The 18,286-nt window shown below is 39.6% G+C and overlaps 1 protein-coding gene and 1 pseudogene across 3 annotated transcripts in view; one reads left to right on the top strand and one right to left on the bottom strand.

The window, feature by feature from the left end:
- Window positions 1–15,689, bottom strand: part of MBD5 (methyl-CpG binding domain protein 5) — a 173,944-nt gene extending 158,255 nt beyond the window's left edge. For 2 of the 3 annotated variants that reach the window (XM_037027789.1, XM_037027792.1), the window contains exon 1: window positions 15,610–15,689. The gene's annotated coding sequence lies outside the window, so the exon portion shown is untranslated. The remainder of the gene's footprint in view (window positions 1–15,609) is intronic. The other variant, XM_037027793.1, reaches the window with a different exon arrangement.
- LOC118974407 (oligosaccharyltransferase complex subunit OSTC-like) overlaps window positions 1–18,286 on the top strand; it is a 115,367-nt pseudogene that overhangs the window by 70,038 nt on the left and 27,043 nt on the right.

The raw sequence follows: 18,286 nt of genomic DNA, 5'->3' as shown, positions 1-18,286 counted from the left end.
TCATCCATTATATGTGGGACTCAGACCATCTTCCTATTCAAGTATTTCCCCTTATACTAGAAGGAAAAAATTCAGAATGTGAGAATAGGTTGCTACTTCAGGCAGCCTTCGGTACAGTTCTACAACTAGGAGGGGAATGTCAGGAAGCAGAGGAGAAGGAAAAGACAGCTTGGCCATAAGGGCTGCTTTGTGGCTAAGAATCAGATCTGGAGCCTGGTAGGGTTGAAGAAGACCAATAACAGATGCTTTATATTGATCTTTTGTTTGTTTCTTGAATAAATTATTTCCATAATACAGAACTGAAAGATATTAAAAGGCAATGAAAAAATTTTTTTCCAGGTGTCTTGTTCCCCCGGCACCTGTTTTCCCTCCCCAAAGGCAACCACTGATACCAGATTCTTATATCTTTTCAGAAATGGATAATGCTTTGCCACATCTGCACTGGCATTTACAGAAATGGAGCAAGTTATGCGCATTGTTCTACGCTTTGCTTTCTTCACATGTTTTGCCAATGGATCATTTCAGTATATACAGAGCTGCCTTATATATCCTTATTATAAAGCTTATGGCATAAAAACTATAGAGTAAACAAGAGGATATAACAGATGTTTTCCCATGCAGAGGAAATAAGATACTGGCCACCAGGCAGGGAAGAGCATCAAGGTGTCTGAGCACACAGTACGGAAGGCAATGACTGAGGAAGGTGCCAGGGAGGGATGTCTGAAGACATCTTTGGATTTAAGATGCCAAAGTGCTGTGTGTATTGTAGCGGAGCACCTGAAAAGTTACTGAAGCCTCTGCTATGAGAGGGTTGCAAAATGGCCAAGACTGATCTGGCAGACACCGAGGAGACTGAGGTTTAAAGATATGAAGCAAAGGGAGCACAGTCCCCCCAACTGGAGACCATGGCAAAAACTGTGCAGCATGTCCAGTGCATGAAGTCCAGGGGCCCAGCAAGGGGAACTACATCGCAGTAGGTGCTGGCACGTGGCCAACACACCCAGGGCCAAACAGCAGCTCAGCAGAGACCAGCAAGCAGAGAGAAGAGTGTGGAACCCCATACTTATTGCCGATGCCAGAATGATATGGGTCTCCCCAGGAACTTGAAGAAGAGTAGAAGGGAAGGAGAAAATAAGGGGTAGGGAAGAGTCTTAGTTGAAAGCCTAAAGTGACTCAATTTTATTACATAAATGAACAAGCAACTACCAGTTGGTAAGATGGAGTTTTTCTTTTCTGTGGAAATGGTGGTGGTGGTGACAGGGAGCTGGGGGTGGGGGTGGGGCACTGGAAAAGGGGTTTGTGAGATAAGTCAGTTTTAGATATAGGCAAACAACTTTCCATACTTGAGATAAACAACTATAAAATTTAAATTCACACTGTCGGCTCACAGGGCTATTAGGATGCAATGAAATGGTTGTGTGAAAACGCACAACAATAAATGATTCTGATTTCTATTTCTGACAGTAACCCTTCTTTGACTTTTGACCAGCCTTGTGGTTGTCTTCAAAGGGCTGAATGTAATTTCAACTCCTTAATAGTTAAGGAGTAACTACATTTATACAGTCCTAAAATTATTATGGCCCTCTGAAGGCAACCACAAGGCTGATGTGGCCCCTGGTAAAAATGAGTTTTGATACCCGTGTTCTAAATCAATAAATGGTGGGCTTCTGGTCAAGATGGCAGTGTAGGCAGACATGGCTCACTCACCTCTTTGCACAACCACATCAAAATTACATCTAAAATATAGAACAACTATCACTCAGAATTGTAGGAAATTGAGTTGAATGGAAGTCCGACAACGACAGAATTAAAGAAACCACGTCCACCCAAACTGGTAGGAGGGGCACAGATATGAAATAGACTGGTCTCTCACCCACATGTGGGGGATAAAGATTCGGAAGGGATATCTTTGGAATGAGCAGAATGAGCCCCACACCAGGCCCTCCAGCCCAGGATTCCAGTGCCAGGAAGATAAGTCCCCACAACTTCTGGCTGCAAAACCAGTGGGGAGGACTTCCGGCCAAGATGGAGACGTAGGTGGAAACACTGTGTCCCCTCCCACAACTAAATTTAAAGACAGCGAAGTTTTAGTAACAAAAATGCAGCCAAAACACAGAAAATTGAACTCTATGGAAGTCTGAAAACAACGAACCACTCAGCCAGACGGGTAAGAGGGGTGGAGTCAGCGGTGGAGTGGGGTTGGGCTGGAAAGATCATTTGGTCGGACTGACCCAGGAGCAGAGGCGGAGGCGGTTCTAGGATCCCAGGCGTGGGGTGGTGACAGGCGGACCCAGTGAGGGCACAGGGCAGCTGGCTGACTGAGGTTACACATTCGCTTGCAGATAGACCAAGGAGCGAACAGTGAGATATACCGCACAGGCTAGGGCCCCAGCAATGAGAATTAGAGCCTGAAAGCACCAACTGGAAAGACTTTCTCAGGGCCGAGGGGCCAGGAGAGTCTCCCAGGCCCACAGAGAGTTCGTTGGAGAGACCCACAGGGTACTGGAGAGTACAAGGGCCCACACACCCGAGAACCAGCACCAGAGGGGCCCAATTTGCTTGTGGGAAGCCGCAGAGGGGACAGAAACCTGAGAGAAAGCGAGCAAAATGGAAATGGAGCAGAGCAAAGTGCCATTTTCTTTCCCTCTCTGACCCCGCCCCCACATATAGCGTCACAACCCAGCAAATGGGTCGCCGGGCCCTGGTGAACACCTAAGGCTCCGCTCCTCATACATAACAGGTGCGAACAGACCAAACATTATGACTCAAGAACAGCTCAAAGCCCCAGAGCCTATAATTCTAAGTGACCAAGAAATAGCCAACCTTTCAGATGCACAGTTCAAAACACTGGTGGTCAGGATGCTTACAGAATTGGTTGATTTTAGCCACAAATTAGAGGAACATATGAAGGCTAAACTGATTGAAATGAAGGGAAATGCACAGGAAACCAATAGTGATGGAAAGGAAACTGGGACTCAAATCAAGGGAGTGGACCAGAATGAAGAAAGAAACAACCAAACAGAAAAGAAGGAAGAAACAAGAATTCAAAAAAATGAGGAGAGGCTTAGGAACCTCCAGGATATCTTTAAACATTCCAATATCCGAATTATAAGGGTACCAGAAGGGGAAGAGGAAAAGCCACAAGTGTAAAACTTATTTGAACAAATAATAAAGGAGAACTTCCCCAGTCTGGCAAAGGAAATAGACTTCCAGGAAGTCCAGGAAGCTCAGAGATTCCCAAAGAAGTTGGACCCAAGAAGGAACACACCAAGGCACATCATAATTACATTAGCCAAGATTACAATGAAGGACAGAATTCTAGAAGCAGCAAGAGATAAGGGGAAAGTCACCTACAAAGGAGTGCCCATCAGACTGTCAGCTGATTTCTCAAAAGACACCTTACAGGTAAGAAGGGGCTGGAAAGAAGTATTCCAAGTCATGAAATCCAAAGACCTACATTCAAGATTGCTCTATCCAGCAAAGCCTTCATTTAGAATGGAAGGGCAGATAAAGTGCTTCTCAGATAAGATCAAGTTGAAGGAGTTCATCATCACCAAGCCCTTATTATATGAAATGTTAAAGGTACTTATATAAGAAAAAGAAGATAAAAAATATGAACAATGAAAGAACAGCAAACTCAGTTATTAACAACCACACCTAAAACAAAAGCAAACTAAGAGGGCAGCTAGATCGGGAGGGTAAACATAGAAATGGAGATCACATGGAGGGTTAGTAACAGGGGAGTGGGAGGAGGAGAAGGGGGGAGAAGGTACAGAGAATAAGTAGCATAAACGGTAGGTAGAAAATAGACAGGGGGAGGGCAGGAATACTATGGGAAATACAGAATCTAAAGAACTTGTGACACATGGGCATAAATGAAAGGGGGGAATGGTGGGGGAGGGGTGCGCAGGGTGGAGGGGAATGAAGGGGGGGATAGGACAACTGTAATGGCATAATCAATAAAATATATTTTTAAAAAATCCAGTGGGGATTGGGTGGGTGGAAGAAACTTCTGGAGCCCCAAACAGTTCCTTTAAAAGAACACACACATGGACTCACCTACTCGGACTAACTCCCTCTGAGCTCCAGTGCTGGGTGGCAGCTTGCAGGGAACCAGTGGCATTCTGGGAGAGGCTGAAGTGTCTGACATGAGCAGAGGTGAGCAGAGGCCACTGTCCCTTTTTTGAGCCTTCCCCTGGAAGAGCCATGGAGCTGGCATCCATGAGACTCCATCAACCTGGCTGACAATGATTGCCTCCCTTAGGAGATCCCCAGAGACTCCTCCCCACCCGAAGGCCCACCCAAGCTGTTTTTCCAAATGAGTGGCTGGTCTTGGCTCCTGCTTCACAGCTTCCTAAATCCTCTCAAACAAGCGACAGCTGTCCTTGGTGAGCTCCAGGCCCTTACACCAGCCACAGCTAGATTAGTTTCACAGCTTGCGTTTGCCTGGGAATCTCCAAACCCTGCACAAGTTGCAGCCTTCTAGATTGCTTTAAAGCTCAGGCACAGTGGCCCTGGACAACACACAGGAAGGGGCTGACCCTGACCTGGACCACCCAGGAACCAGGGCCAGTGCACCCAGTGGACAGCCACAGACCGTTTTGGAGCATCACCACTCTGTCCCTGCACAGCTGATTCTCCACTGAGGGTGGAGGATGGGGATCAGTGGTCACAGACAATCCTTGTAGCTGACTGGCCTGGGTAAATCCCTCCCATTGACCTGCCAACAGCAATCAAGGCTCAAGTACAAGAGGAGGACCTATTCAGCTCACAGAAAGGGCACACCTTGAGTACCCAGCTTGGGTGATAGGGGAGGCTGTGCCACTGGACCCTACAATACACCTACGACATTAGGCCAAGACATGGAGTCAAAGCAGCTCTACCTAATACACAGAAACAAACACAGGGAGGCTGCCAAAAATGAGGAGACAAAGAAGCATGGCCCAAATGAAAGAACAGAACAAAACTCCAGAAAAGTGCAAAACGAAATGGAGATAAGCAATCTATCAGATGCAGAGTTCAAAACACTGGTTATAAGGATGCTAGAGGAACTTAGGATCTCAGTAGCACAGAAAAGATCTAGTCAGAAACGAAGGATACACTAATTAAAATAAGGAACAATTTACAAAGAAACAAAAGTAGAGTGGATGAAGTCAAGAATAAAATCAATGATTTGGAACATAAGGGAGCACAAAACAACCAATCAGAAAAACAAGAGGAAAAAAGAATCCACAAAAATGAAAGTAGTACGAGCAGTCTCTGGGACAACTTCGAGAGGTCCAACATTCACATCATAGGGGTGCCAAAAGGAGAACAGAAAGACACTGGAATGCATTTAAAAAAATAATGAAAGAAAAATTCCCCAGTTTGGCAAAGGAAATAGACATGCAAGTCCAGAAAGCACAGAGTGCCAATCAAGTTGGGCCTAAAGAAGAACAGACCAAGACATATCATAATTTAAATGCCAAGAGTTAAAGATAAAGAGAGAATCTTGTAAGCAGCAAGAGAAGAGCAGAGAATTACCTACAAAGGAGCTCCCATAAGATTGTTAGCTGATTTCTCAAGACACTTTGCGGGCAAGAAATATTAAAAGTGATGAAAAGAAGGACCTACACTGAAGATGACTACCCAGCAAAGATATCATTTAATATTTAAGGGCAGATAAAGTGCTTTTGAGACAAGGTAAAGCTAAAGGAGTTCATCATCAACAAGCCATTATCACATGAAATATCAAAAGGACTCACTTAAGAAAAAGAAGATCAAAACTATGAACATTAAAATGACAACAAACTCATAACTATCAATAACTAAATCTAAAAAACAAACAAACAAACAAACAAAAGTAAACTAAGCAAACAACCAGAACAGGAACAGAATCATAGGTATGTGAATCATTTGGAGGGTAATCAGCTGGGAGCGGGAAGGAGGAGGAAGAGGGAAATGGTGCAGGGATCAAGAAGCCTAATTGGTAGGAATGAAATAGACAGCAGTGGGTTAAGACAAGATAGTGCAGGGAAGGGAGAAGCCAAAGAACTGATATGTACAACCTGGGGAAATGAATAAAGGGGGAGATTTCTGGAGGGAATAGAGAGTACTGGGTGTACTCTCTACTGGGTGGAGGGGAGCAAGGAAAAAAATTGGGACAAATTTTGCCCCAATAATCAGCATAATCAATAAAATATTGTAACAGCATAATTAATAAAATATACTTAAATTATATAATGAATCAAAAAACTAAAAACAATATTTTAAACACGTATTAGAGAAGATAATGAAATATATGTAGCATACTGGCCCAAGGTTGATGGATCTACTTACTTTCTTTAAAGTTTTTTAAGATATATTTTATTGATTATGCTATTACAGTTGTCCATTTTCCCCACTTCATTCCTCTCCACCCTGCACACCCCCTCCTACCCACATTTGCCCCCTTTAGTTCATGCCCATAGGTCATACATATAAGTTCTTTGGCTTCTAGATTTCCTATACTATTCTTACCCTCCCCCTGTCTATTTCCTAACTACCATTTATACTACTTATTCTCTGTACCTTTTCCCTCTCTCTCCTCCTCCCACTTCCCTGTTGCTAACCCTCCAGCTGATCTCCATTTCTGTGGTTCTGTTCCTGTTCTGGTTGTTTGCTTAGTTTGCTTTTGTTTTTGTTTTAGGTGTGGTTGTTAATAACTGAATTTGCTGTCATTTTAACTGTTTGAGTTTTTTATCTTCTTTTTCTTAGATAAGTCCCTTTAATGCTTCATATAATACGGGCTCGGAAATGATGAACTCCTTTAACTTGACCTTATCTGAGAAGCACTTTATCTGCCCTTCCATTCTAAATGAAAGCTTGGCTGGATAGAGCAGTCTTGAATGTAGGTCCTTGCCTTTCATGACTTGAAATACTTCTTTCCAGCTTTTTCTCACCTGTAAGTTCTCTTTTGAGAAATCAGCTGACAGTCTGATGGGAACTCCTTTGTAGGTAACTGTCCCCTTATCTCTTGCTGCTTCTAGAATTCTCTCCTTCATTTTAATCTTGGCTAATGTAATTACGATGTGCCTTGGTGTGTTCCTCCTTCGGTCCAACTTCTTTGGGAATCTCTGAGCTTCCTGAACTTCTTGGAAATCTATTTCTTTTGCCAGATTGGGGAAGTTCTTTGTTGTTTCTTCAAATAAGTTTTCCACTTGTTGCTCTTTCTCTTCTCCTTCTGGTACCCCTGTAATCTGGATGTTGGAACATTTAAAGATGTCCTGAAGGTTCTTAAGCCTCTCTTCATTTTTTTGAATTCTTGTTTCTTCTGGATGTTTCCTTCTTCCTTCTGGTCCACTCTGTTGATTTGAATCCCAGTTTCCTTCCCATCACTATTGGTTCCCTGTGCATTTTCCTGTATTTCACTTAGCACAGCCTTCATTTTTTCATGTAATTTGTGACCAAATTCAACCAGTTCTGTGAGCATCCTTATTACCAGTGTTTTGAACTGTGCATTTGATAGGTTTGGCTATCTCTTGGTCACTTAGTTGTATTTGCTGTGGAGTTTGTATCTTTTCTTCCCTTTGGGCCATTTTTTTGGTCTTGTTGTGCCTGTTATATGGTGAGGGGTGGGGCCTTAGGTGTTCACCTTGGAGGGGAAATCCAGTTGCTGGATTGTGATGCTGTTTGTGGGGCAGGGGTCTGAGAGGGAACAATGGCACTTGCTCCATTCTCTGCCAACTTTCAGTCACTTCCCCCACTACCCACAAGCAAACTGATCCCTTCTGGTGCTGATTCCCATGTGGGTGGGCTTGTGTATGTTCTAACATCCTGTGGGTCTCTCCAATGAACTCTCCTGTGAGGCTGGAAGTTTCTCCTGCTGCCACCTCAACCCCCACAGGTGTTTTCAGTCAGAGGTTTTGAGACTTTGTTCCCTCATGCTAGAGCCCTGGGTTGCACAGTCCATCCGATTCCCAGTTGTTCCTCCCAGTTTATCTGTGTGTGAATGTGGGACCACCCGCTCCATCAGTTGCCACCTTGGTGCGAGTCCTCTCTGCCCGACTTCCCATCTCTGTCCCGTCTACTGGTCTGGATAAATGTTTCTTCTCTAACGCCATCGTTGTCAGACTTCCATACAGTTTGATTTTCTGTCAGTTCTGTTGTTTTTTGTTTTTAAATCGTTGTTGTCCTTCTTTTGGTTGTGTGAGAAGTCTCAGTGTATCTCTGTACACCTGCATCTTGGCTGGAAGTCCCTTTCTTTAAAGTTTAAATTGTGTTGTCCAGTTTTTAATTTGAAAAATTTGAACATGTTGTCCTATGTCCGGATTATAGGAGATTGGGCTATGCAATGTATGGCTCCTAGTTACTGTTTTCAGGCCAGTGGAGTAATATACATCCACATGCTGTGAAAGAAGGAGGTCTGTGTAATAATAAAACCATTTAAATGCAAAATATGTAATATATAAACAGCAATCTCCTCGAATCTTATTGTAAGACTCAGTATAGGAACGGAATATGGTAATTTCCCATAATCTACAGATAGGAATTTTTAAATTAATGTATTTATCTAAAATCTAAAAAATGCTAGATTAACTGTTAAAAAGAAGTAACTATAGATTCAATAAAAATAAAATAATACAGAAGAAACTCCAAAGTAGGTAATAAAATCAACAATACTGATTGTTGGTTAAAAATGGCAGATTGAACATACACATATAACTTCATCGCCTTTCAAAGCCACACTAAAATACAATATAATATTAAATATTTTATTAAAAAGTATAAATCAAGAAGGAAAGGTAGAATAGACATTAATGAGAGCAACCAAGATTTGGAAGCTAGAAGGCATAAAAACTATAGTTAACTGACACAGCAGACGCAAGGAAGTTGAATCCTAAAGCAGCAGTAGGTAAATCCCGGAAGCAATTCATTTGTACTACAGTTTCCAAAAAAACCTAGGAATTGGTGGCACTCAGACTTATGAAATTCAGTTAAAGGTAGAAGTAAGAGCAAGGCTGTTTGGAATTCTACTTGAAAATCAGTCTTTTACATTCTCTTTTTACTCCTCACAACTAGACAAGAATCTTTTCCTCTCTCATCCAGCAGAAGAGTAAATGTTTATTCTTTGAAGTGGGTAAAACAAAATGTTCCTTAACTGGGAAATTTTGCAGAATTTTGGAGGGCACAATACTCTGATGCAAAGGTCCCCAAACTCCAGGCTTCCGACTGGTACTGTCCGGGCCTGCAAGAAACTGGGTCATGCAGCAGGAGTTGAGCTTGAATGTAATGCACTTGAGTCATACAGAAACCATCCCTCCCACACCCAACACAGTTCATGGAAGACCTGTCTTCTACAAAACCAGTTGCTGGCACCAAAAAGGTTGGGGATCACTGCTCTACTGGAAACAGACTGAATGACATTTTACACGCTGAATACTGAGACTCCCAACACCTCTCCTATTTGGTTTGCAGAATGCCAGTAACCTATCAACTAACCTCTAGGGAGGAGGGTAAAAAATTCTTCTTTGGTGAAGCTAACTGGACTGGAATGGAAAGTATTCACTAAAATGATATCGGAGGTTCCTGAACAAACAGCATAGTCAGATTTAGGAAATCCACATTTATTAAGCCCCAATTATGTGTTATCTAGGCACTTCCTTTTCTTACTACCTTAAATGTGAGCGGACCACAGACAATAATCATTAGGTATCTGAGGAAAACCCCTAACGTGAGAGAGAAAGCCTAAAGCAAATAAACAGGAAATAGAACTATTCAGGGAAATAAAATTCCCCCAAAATTTATCCTGAAAGAGCTAAAAGAACTGCATCCATGAAACAGGAACAAGTTAACATTTTTAAAACATAAAAAAAAGAAAGTATTACTGGAAAAGAAAATTGTTAGAAATGAAAACCTCAATGAAATGGTTAGATTATATCCCAGCAAGGTAAAGGAACTAAGAAAAAGAATGTAGGAGAGGATTAAAAAAATTAAAAAACCAATCTAGAGTTTTAATATCCAGATAACAGAAAGAAAAGAAAATGAAGAGAAAGATATCAACAAAGAAGTAATCCATGAAAATTTTCCTGAATTAAAGAATATTAGCTCTGGCTGGCAGAGCTCAGTGGATTGAGCTCTGGGCAAGAGAGCTCAACAAATTGTCGCTGGTTCAATTCCCAGTCAGGGCACATGCCTGGGTTGTGGGTCAGGTCTCCAGTGGGGACAACACTAGAGGCAACTGAACACTGATGTTTCATTCCCTTTCTTTCTCCCTCCCTTCCCCTCTCCCTAAAAATAAATAAATAAAACCTTTAAGAAAAAGAATATTAATTTCTAGATTAAAAGAGCTCACTGAGTGTCAGGCCAAATGAATGAAAATCAAATCCCAACAAGGCACATTAAAATACAGTTTATGAACTTTGAGACAAATAGAAAACAGTGAAAGTCCTCAGAAATAAAAAATACATAAAACAGAAATTTGATTGTCTTTCAACTTTTTAATACTGGAAGCTAAAGACAAGAGAGACAGACCATAAAAATTATGAGAGATAATGAATTTCAAACCAGAATGTCTGTACTCAGCTACAATATCAATCAAATGTCAGTGAAGCATAAAGACATTTCAGACAGACAAGATCAAAGCTATTATTAGAATTCTGTATCAAAATAAGAGAGTAAAGGAAGAAGGAAAGACACTAAAAGCAGGAGATCCAATTCAAAACGGGTACAAAAAGAAACCCCAAGGTGATAGGAGAGAGATCTGTTTCATCTGGGACAGAGGCTACAGCTGAATCAGAAACAAGTGTATAGGAAACCAAGCAAATGAAAAATAAGGCAATTATTAATTTTAGGTAAAGCAGAAAATTAGATACATAATATGGTTAAGCTTAAACCACGAAATGAGTTTATGTAGTTACAAAAGAGAGTTATGTAGTTATATTGTTGTAACTGAATGTTAAACATCAAAATCACGACAGAGCCATCTTGGGAAGATGGTGTATGTGTGGTGCCGGTGTGGGGGACTGAATAGAGATCTAAGTCTGTCTCTCCCACAGTGCCCTATTCATAGAGTGTATGTGAAGCTGAAAAAAGTCAATAGGTAGAAATACAACCATTTATTTATAGATATTCTTTTTCATAAACACCAAAGGAAAGCAAAAAGAAAAAAAGAAGAAAATAAAGTGATTGTTTCTGGGAATTGGGAAAATGATGAAAGGAAGTTCAAAGCAGGGAATTGCTGTTCTTTTCTAAAAACAAATTTTGTAGGACTACTTGATTTTTTAAAACCATGTACATGCATAACTTTGATAAATATAAAATAAAACAACAGCAAAAAATTGTCATTAACAATGATCTGTAGAAACTTAGTAGGTGCTTATAAATTCTTAAATGTGGCTGCATGAATTACATTGTATAAACTTAAATGGAAGTTTCCAGAAAACAGCTGTTGCAACGAACATCTGCTATGGCAGCCAGCACAAGGCAGGTGTCCAAATATTGCTATTAATTGGTAACAATGAAAATAAAAAAAAAACAATAGGCACTGCAGTGGGTTCTGGACTTCCTGGGTTTAAATCTTTAACTCTAGGTACATAATGCTGGGTGAGTATTTAAACCTCTTTTTGCTTAAGCTTCCGTATCTGTAAAAATTTTTATTTCATAAGGATGTTGTGTTAATTGATACATTACAGGAACAATGCTTAGCACAGTGCCTGACATAATGAAGGGCTAATAAATGTTAGCTTATTTTAATTGTCCCAAATCACTAACTCTGGATTATAAGGTCCATTGTACTTCCTCCCACCTTCTTGCACAGACCTTGGGGAATTTTATTTCCCCCAAATTTCTTGTTCAACCATCCTACAGAGATCAAACTTAATTACCACCCTAGAATCAATCATGCTTGTTCACTTCAATACATACATTAGAAATAAATATCATACCTAGAACCAACCTCTCTTTTCTTATCCATTGCCGCTTCCCTTTTCCCTTTGAGGCAGATTTGAGCAGGATTTCAAACCAGACACCTACGTTTGGGTAGCTCATTTAGCTTGTCTGAATATCTACTTTCTCATCTGTAAGGTGGAGACGGTAACATCTGCTAGAGTGGACATTTGAAGGTGGCCACCCACCATGCTCTCCTCCTCCTTTTGGCAACTGTATATTGATTGACCTTCCTTTGGATAATCATCTATTTCCCAGCTCTATAGGTGGGTTTAACTGCCAAAACTACTTGGAGGTCTAGTGATTCCACTGTCCACAGTGATGTATCCAAGGTTGGGCACTAAACCAAGTAAGTAATAGTGATACTAAGAAATGGCAGGGTCACCAAAGTGTGAAGCTGACTTTGGAGCCAATCCAGAGGGAAAGAGTTGGACGCCTAAATTTGGCTTTTTAAAAAATGACCCCATTCTACGAACCAAAATATCGCTTTTTAGCCCAGCCTCCATGTGTGTGTGTGTGTGTGTGTGTGTGTGTGTGTGTGATTAGAATGGGCAAAGGAAGAAGGTGGAAGAATATTCTTCAATCAAATGAGTCTTTGATTGAAGACTCAAAACTGCAATCAAATGAGTCTTTTTTTCTGCTTTATTTATTTTTTATGTTTTTTTTTCAAGTAGTTTTCTGCCTTTTCCCCCCACTCCAGCCCTCCCCACCTCCCTCCCCCATTTCCACCTTGTTGTTGTCCATAAATTCTTTATCATTGTTCCTGTGAACCCTTCACCCTTCCCCCCCTTTATCCCCNGTCCACAGTGATGTATCCAAGGTTGGGCACTAAACCAAGTAAGTAATAGTGATACTAAGAAATGGCAGGGTCACCAAAGTGTGAAGCTGACTTCGGAGCCAATCCAGAGGGAAAGAGTTGGACGCCTAAATTTGGCTTTTTAAAAAATGACCCCATTCTATGAACCAAAATATCGCTTTTTAGCCCAGCCTCCATGTGTGTGTGTGTGTGTGTGTGTGTGTGTGATTAGAATGGGCAAAGGAAGAAGGTGGAAGAATGTTCTTCAACTGCAATCAAATGAGTCTTTTTTTCTGCTTTATTTATTTTTTATGGTTTTTTTCAAGTAGTTTTCTGCCTTTTCCCCCCACTCCAGCCCTCCCCACCTCCCTCCCCCATTTCCACCTTGTTGTTGTCCATAAATTCTTTATCACTGTTCCTGTGAACCCTTCACCCTTCCCCCCCTTTATCCCCTCCCCTCTCCTTTCTGATCACTGTCAGCCTCTTCTCAATTTCAAATGAGTCTTAACTCTATCTGCCTTGTAAATATTATCTCCACTGTTTCTAGAGTCAGCCAACTACTTTGAGGTAATATAAAAATATTTGGTAAACATAAAGCAGTATGCAAATGTTAATTGTTGTCACAATTTTAATAACACAAATCAAAGTTATTCAGAAAGCAAACTCTGCCTTGAAACAATTATCACTTATTTTCACAAAAATCAAAGTACCCTGTTAAGAGTTTCGGCATGGTAGATATTATTTGTGAATATCTATTTTGTATAAAATATAAAAATGTACAATTGTTTATTTCAGGTCATGCATATGACAACTGCTCAGATGGCTTCCCATACATCAGACCCAAAAGGTTAGGCCAGTAGCCCCAACCCCCATCTCTAGTTCACCCTTTGAAATTTATGCTTCATAAGCTTGTTCAAATCCTTTTGAAATATGTATTCTGTACTAATTACTTCTGAGTGAATTTATCAGGTTTCATTAGTAAAATCTGAGGTAGTTTATTTTATTATTTATAAATAAAACACTAATTAAAGGGAAATTGAAAAAGTACCTAGTATCTGTTTAACAGATATAATATTAATATTGTATCTGTTATATATTCAGATATATATATAACATATAACAGATATATATATAGAATGTTAATATTCCTTAACATTATATTAACAGCTTTAAGCTGATTTTATAAACTTGTAAAATAAAATACTTTGAAGTCAGAATAAAAACTGGCAGTAAATGGATATTCCAAATGAGCTCAAAGGCTTTCAAAAGGCAACTGTTTTCTTAAATAGATATATCTCTTCATGTCTATAGGATTAATTTGACCAGAAATTAATTTTTTCCTAGCTAAATGAGAAGTAACTTTAGCTCCACTGCTGTTTCATTTCTCAGAAACTGAACAAGTGCAGGTGAAATAAATGCTGCTCACAGTGTCTGCTCCACCTGACATGTCCATGGTCGTATCTCTAGATTAGGCTCCTTTAGGTGAAAGATCAGATAATCAGGCCATGAGGATGATTTTTGGTCTCACCCTTTATTATCATTACCTGACAGCAACAATGAATATAATAATGAAAAAATCATGAATGTGATTGCATATGATTTCTCATTATGAAAAATAACCAATAGAAATGAAAAAGCTAAGCTTCAGTTACATTTCTTTAAAGAAATAAAATGATAAAATAAGAATGATATTCTCTAGCCCTGGCTGGTGTAGCTCAGTGGACTGAGCGCGGGCCTGCGAACCAGAGGATCGTGGTTCGATTCCCAGTCAGGGCACATGCCTGGGTTGCAGGTCAGTTCCCAGCAGGGGATGAATGAGAGGCAACCATACATTGATATTTCTCTCCCCTCCCCTTCCCTTTCCCTGTAAAGATAAATAAATAAAATCTTAAAAAAAAAGAATGATATTCTGAAATTAAAAACAAGTTATCACATAGGGGTCACTAGTAAAAATTTAATACTAATTCAAAATAGTATTAGACTAATTATTTGTCAGGAAACATCATAAAATGCTTAAATTCCAGCCCAATAAAACAAACTCTTTAATAAACCAGAGTTACAAACCGTGACTATGAAGAGTAGTATGGTGTTAGACAAATTTTGTTCTTCAAAGTGGTTACCCTGGGGGGCTATACCCCAAGCCCAGAAATGCTAAAATTGTTCATTATATTTTGGGAATTGGTCTTTTGTAACTGGCTTTACAATAAGCCTTTGCACCTCAGAAGATCCCTTGTTATTTCTGACCCTAAAAGGCCTACATAACTTTTGACTCACTAAGCATAGTTTGATGTGACATTCAGTGGGTTTTTGCAGTCAGATAAAACTAGTAGGTGTATATGCAAAAGAGTTTATCAAGGAACAAAAACAATTCTATAAATGTTTTGTACAAAGGCAGTATACATAGAATAAGCCCACAGTTTTCAAAGTGATACTAACAGGAAGTCAAATAAAATAAATGTAAAATTTTCTGTTTGTCACCTTCCCTACAATAGCATCTTAAATTAGGAATAAAATAGTAGTCTGAATAGGCAGATCTAATACATTAAACTGCAGAGTGTGAGTTTAAATTTTTTAAAAAGAGCAGCTCCTAGAAATTAATTCAATTTAACAAACATTTATTGAATGTGTTCTATGTATCCAGAGTAGTACTAGGAAAGAGAAAAAAATAATACGCAGTCCAGGCCCTCAGGGCACTTATAAACTAGTAGATGAGGAAGTGATATACAATAACCACTAGAGCATTCTACTTCAATTCTAGACTTGGATAGCTAAATGTAATCTTAGTTGTATAAGTTAATCTATATCCAAACACCTTAGGTTATATTTTCTCATGCCTATCCTATTACCACTAGCCTTTTGTACCTTTAGAAACACAGGTCACATTAAACTGTACAAATGTGTTTATATACCTGCATCCTAGCCAGGCTACGAACTTCACACAGCAAGAAGTGCAGGTCATTATAGCACAATGTCTAGGGCAGCGTACACGCACAACAACTCTATAAATCATAAGGGTTGAAACATAAGGCAGGAAGTTAAATGTAGTATCGTTGAACGAAATTCAAAGAGGTATGAGAAAATAGAGGATTACAGATAGATGGAAGAACCCAGTATCATTACATTTCCAAATGTTCTGACTGATTGCTAGATGTACTAGAGGTATGGGGAAGAACAGGGAGAAAACTACCTCCACTAGTTAGTAGCGATCTGAGCAGGTCTGCTTTCCCAGACCTGTATAACTGGGGGACCAATACAGGTGCCATGAGTTTGCCCTTGGGAATCTGTCTACATGACTGAACAAATTCAAATCTCTGTGCCATTTTAGAAAAATGTAAAACACTGTATACTGAATGGTGTTTCATAGCATAATATACTCTTAGAGAAATGTAATACACACTGTCAGATCCCAGTTCAATCGAGTATATTTTCCAAATAATCGGACCATGAAACCCTTTATTGATGAAATTCCTATTCACATGTCAATTTGGAAAATAATATAATTTTTCTATATTTAATATGTAAGGTAACACTATATTTTAACTTAAAATTTGAGTCATCAAATGGTTCTATTTCAAGTATTAAAATATTGTATTTTATTGGGAACAACTCCTACATATCCACTATTTGGTAGCAAACAGGGAATATGAAATAAAATTATAATAAATAAGAAATTACCAATATAAGTTTACTTTTTTCTTTTGTTTTGAATTTATTGAACTGACATTAGTTAATAAAAATATACGGGTTTCAGGTATACTATTTTATAATACTTCATCTATACACTGTATTTTGTGTTCACCACCAAAACTCCTTCCTTCACCATTTAGCCACCTTATACCCTCTTATATCTCCCTCCACCTCCTTTCCCTCTAATAATCACCATACTGTCATCTGTGTCTATGAGTTGGGTTTTTTGTTTTTGCTTCATCCCTTCACCTTTTTACCCAGGCCTGCAACCCCCTTCCCTCTGACAGATGTCAGCGTGTTCTCTGTCAATGAGTCTGTTTCTATTTGGTTTAATTTGTTCATTAGATTCCACATATGAGTGAAAGCATATGGTATTTGTCTTTCTCTGACTGGCTTGTTTCATTTAGCACAATGCTCTCTAGGTCTACATATGCTGTTGCAAAGAATAAGATTATTTAAAAAAAATCCTCATTTGAGGATATGTCTTTATTTATTTTTGGGAAAGACAGGGAGACAGGGAGAAAAAAACATCAATGTGAGAAATAAAACATGGCCCTGGCTGGTGTAGCTCAGTGGATTGAGCATGGGACTGTGAACCACATGATCACGGTTCGATTCCCAGTCAGGGCACATGCCTGGGTTGCAGTCCAGTTCCCAGCAGGGGGCTCACGAGAAACGACCATACATTGATATTTCTCTCCTTCCATTCCCCTCTAAAGATAAATAAATAAAATCTTAAAAAAAAAAATAAAACATGGACCAGTTACCTCCCATATGTGCCCTTACTGGGGATCATGTCTGTAACCTAGGCATGTGCCCTGACCAGGAATTGAACCTACAACCTTTAGGAGTATAGGATGATGTTCCAACCAACTGAGCTACCTGGCTAGGGCAAGGTTTCCTTCTTTTTTATGCATGCCTAGTATGCCATTGTGTCAACCTACCACAGTCTTTTTATCCACTGATGTGCCCTTGGGCGACTTTTATTTTATGCACCCAAAACTACAAAAAATATTTCACTGTTCAAAGTTGAATAATTTAGACTACAGTGGGATTTAGTGAAATAAACATAAAGTTTGACTTAGATATACTACCTTGAAGCATCAAGAAACTGGCAACAAAATGAATGTCCATAAATAGGGGAACAGCTGAATAAATTTTGATAGGTCCATACCACATACTATATAGCAGTTATTAAACAAATAAATCAGAGCTATATCTGCAAAGTATACCTGAGTGAGAAATGCAAGCTGCAAGTATATATATGTGTTTGGGCTAACATTTTTTAAGGCAATTAACAAAATCTACACACACACACACACACACACACACACACACACACACACAATCTGTCCAGGAAGTATCCACTCTTGTAATATGAAAAATAGAGACATTTTTTAAAATCTATTTTATTGATTATACCATTACAGTTGTTCTATTTCCCCCTTCATTCCCCTCCACCCTGCACACCCTTCCCCGACCCTTCCCCCCCTTTAGTTTATGACCACATGTCTCAAGTTCTTTAGATTCTATATTTCCCCTACTATTCTTGCCCTCCCCCTATCTACTTTTTACCTACCGTCTATGCTACTTATTTTCTGTATCTTCTCGCCCCTTCTCCTCCTCCCACTCCCCTGTTACTAACCCTCCATGTGTTCTTCATTTCTATGGTTCCACTCCTGATCTAGCTGTCCTCTTGGTTTGCTTTTGTTTTAGGTGTGGTTGTTAGTAACTCTGAGTTTGCTGTCCTTTAACTGTTCATATTTTTTATCTTCTTTTTCTTAGGTAAGTCCCTTTAACATTTCATATAGTAAGGGCTTGGTGATGATGAACTCCTTCAACTTGATCTTATCTGAGTAGCACTTTATCTGCCCTTCCATTCTAAATGAAAGCTTTGCT

This window comes from Sturnira hondurensis, unplaced genomic scaffold (assembly GCF_014824575.4).
Source record: "Sturnira hondurensis isolate 20B ecotype Veracruz unplaced genomic scaffold, ASM1482457v3 Scaffold0019428, whole genome shotgun sequence".
Taxonomy (NCBI): Eukaryota; Metazoa; Chordata; class Mammalia; order Chiroptera; family Phyllostomidae; genus Sturnira; species Sturnira hondurensis.
The sequence above is the reverse complement of the archived record's forward strand: the minus strand, read 5'-3'. Positions and strand labels throughout refer to the sequence as shown.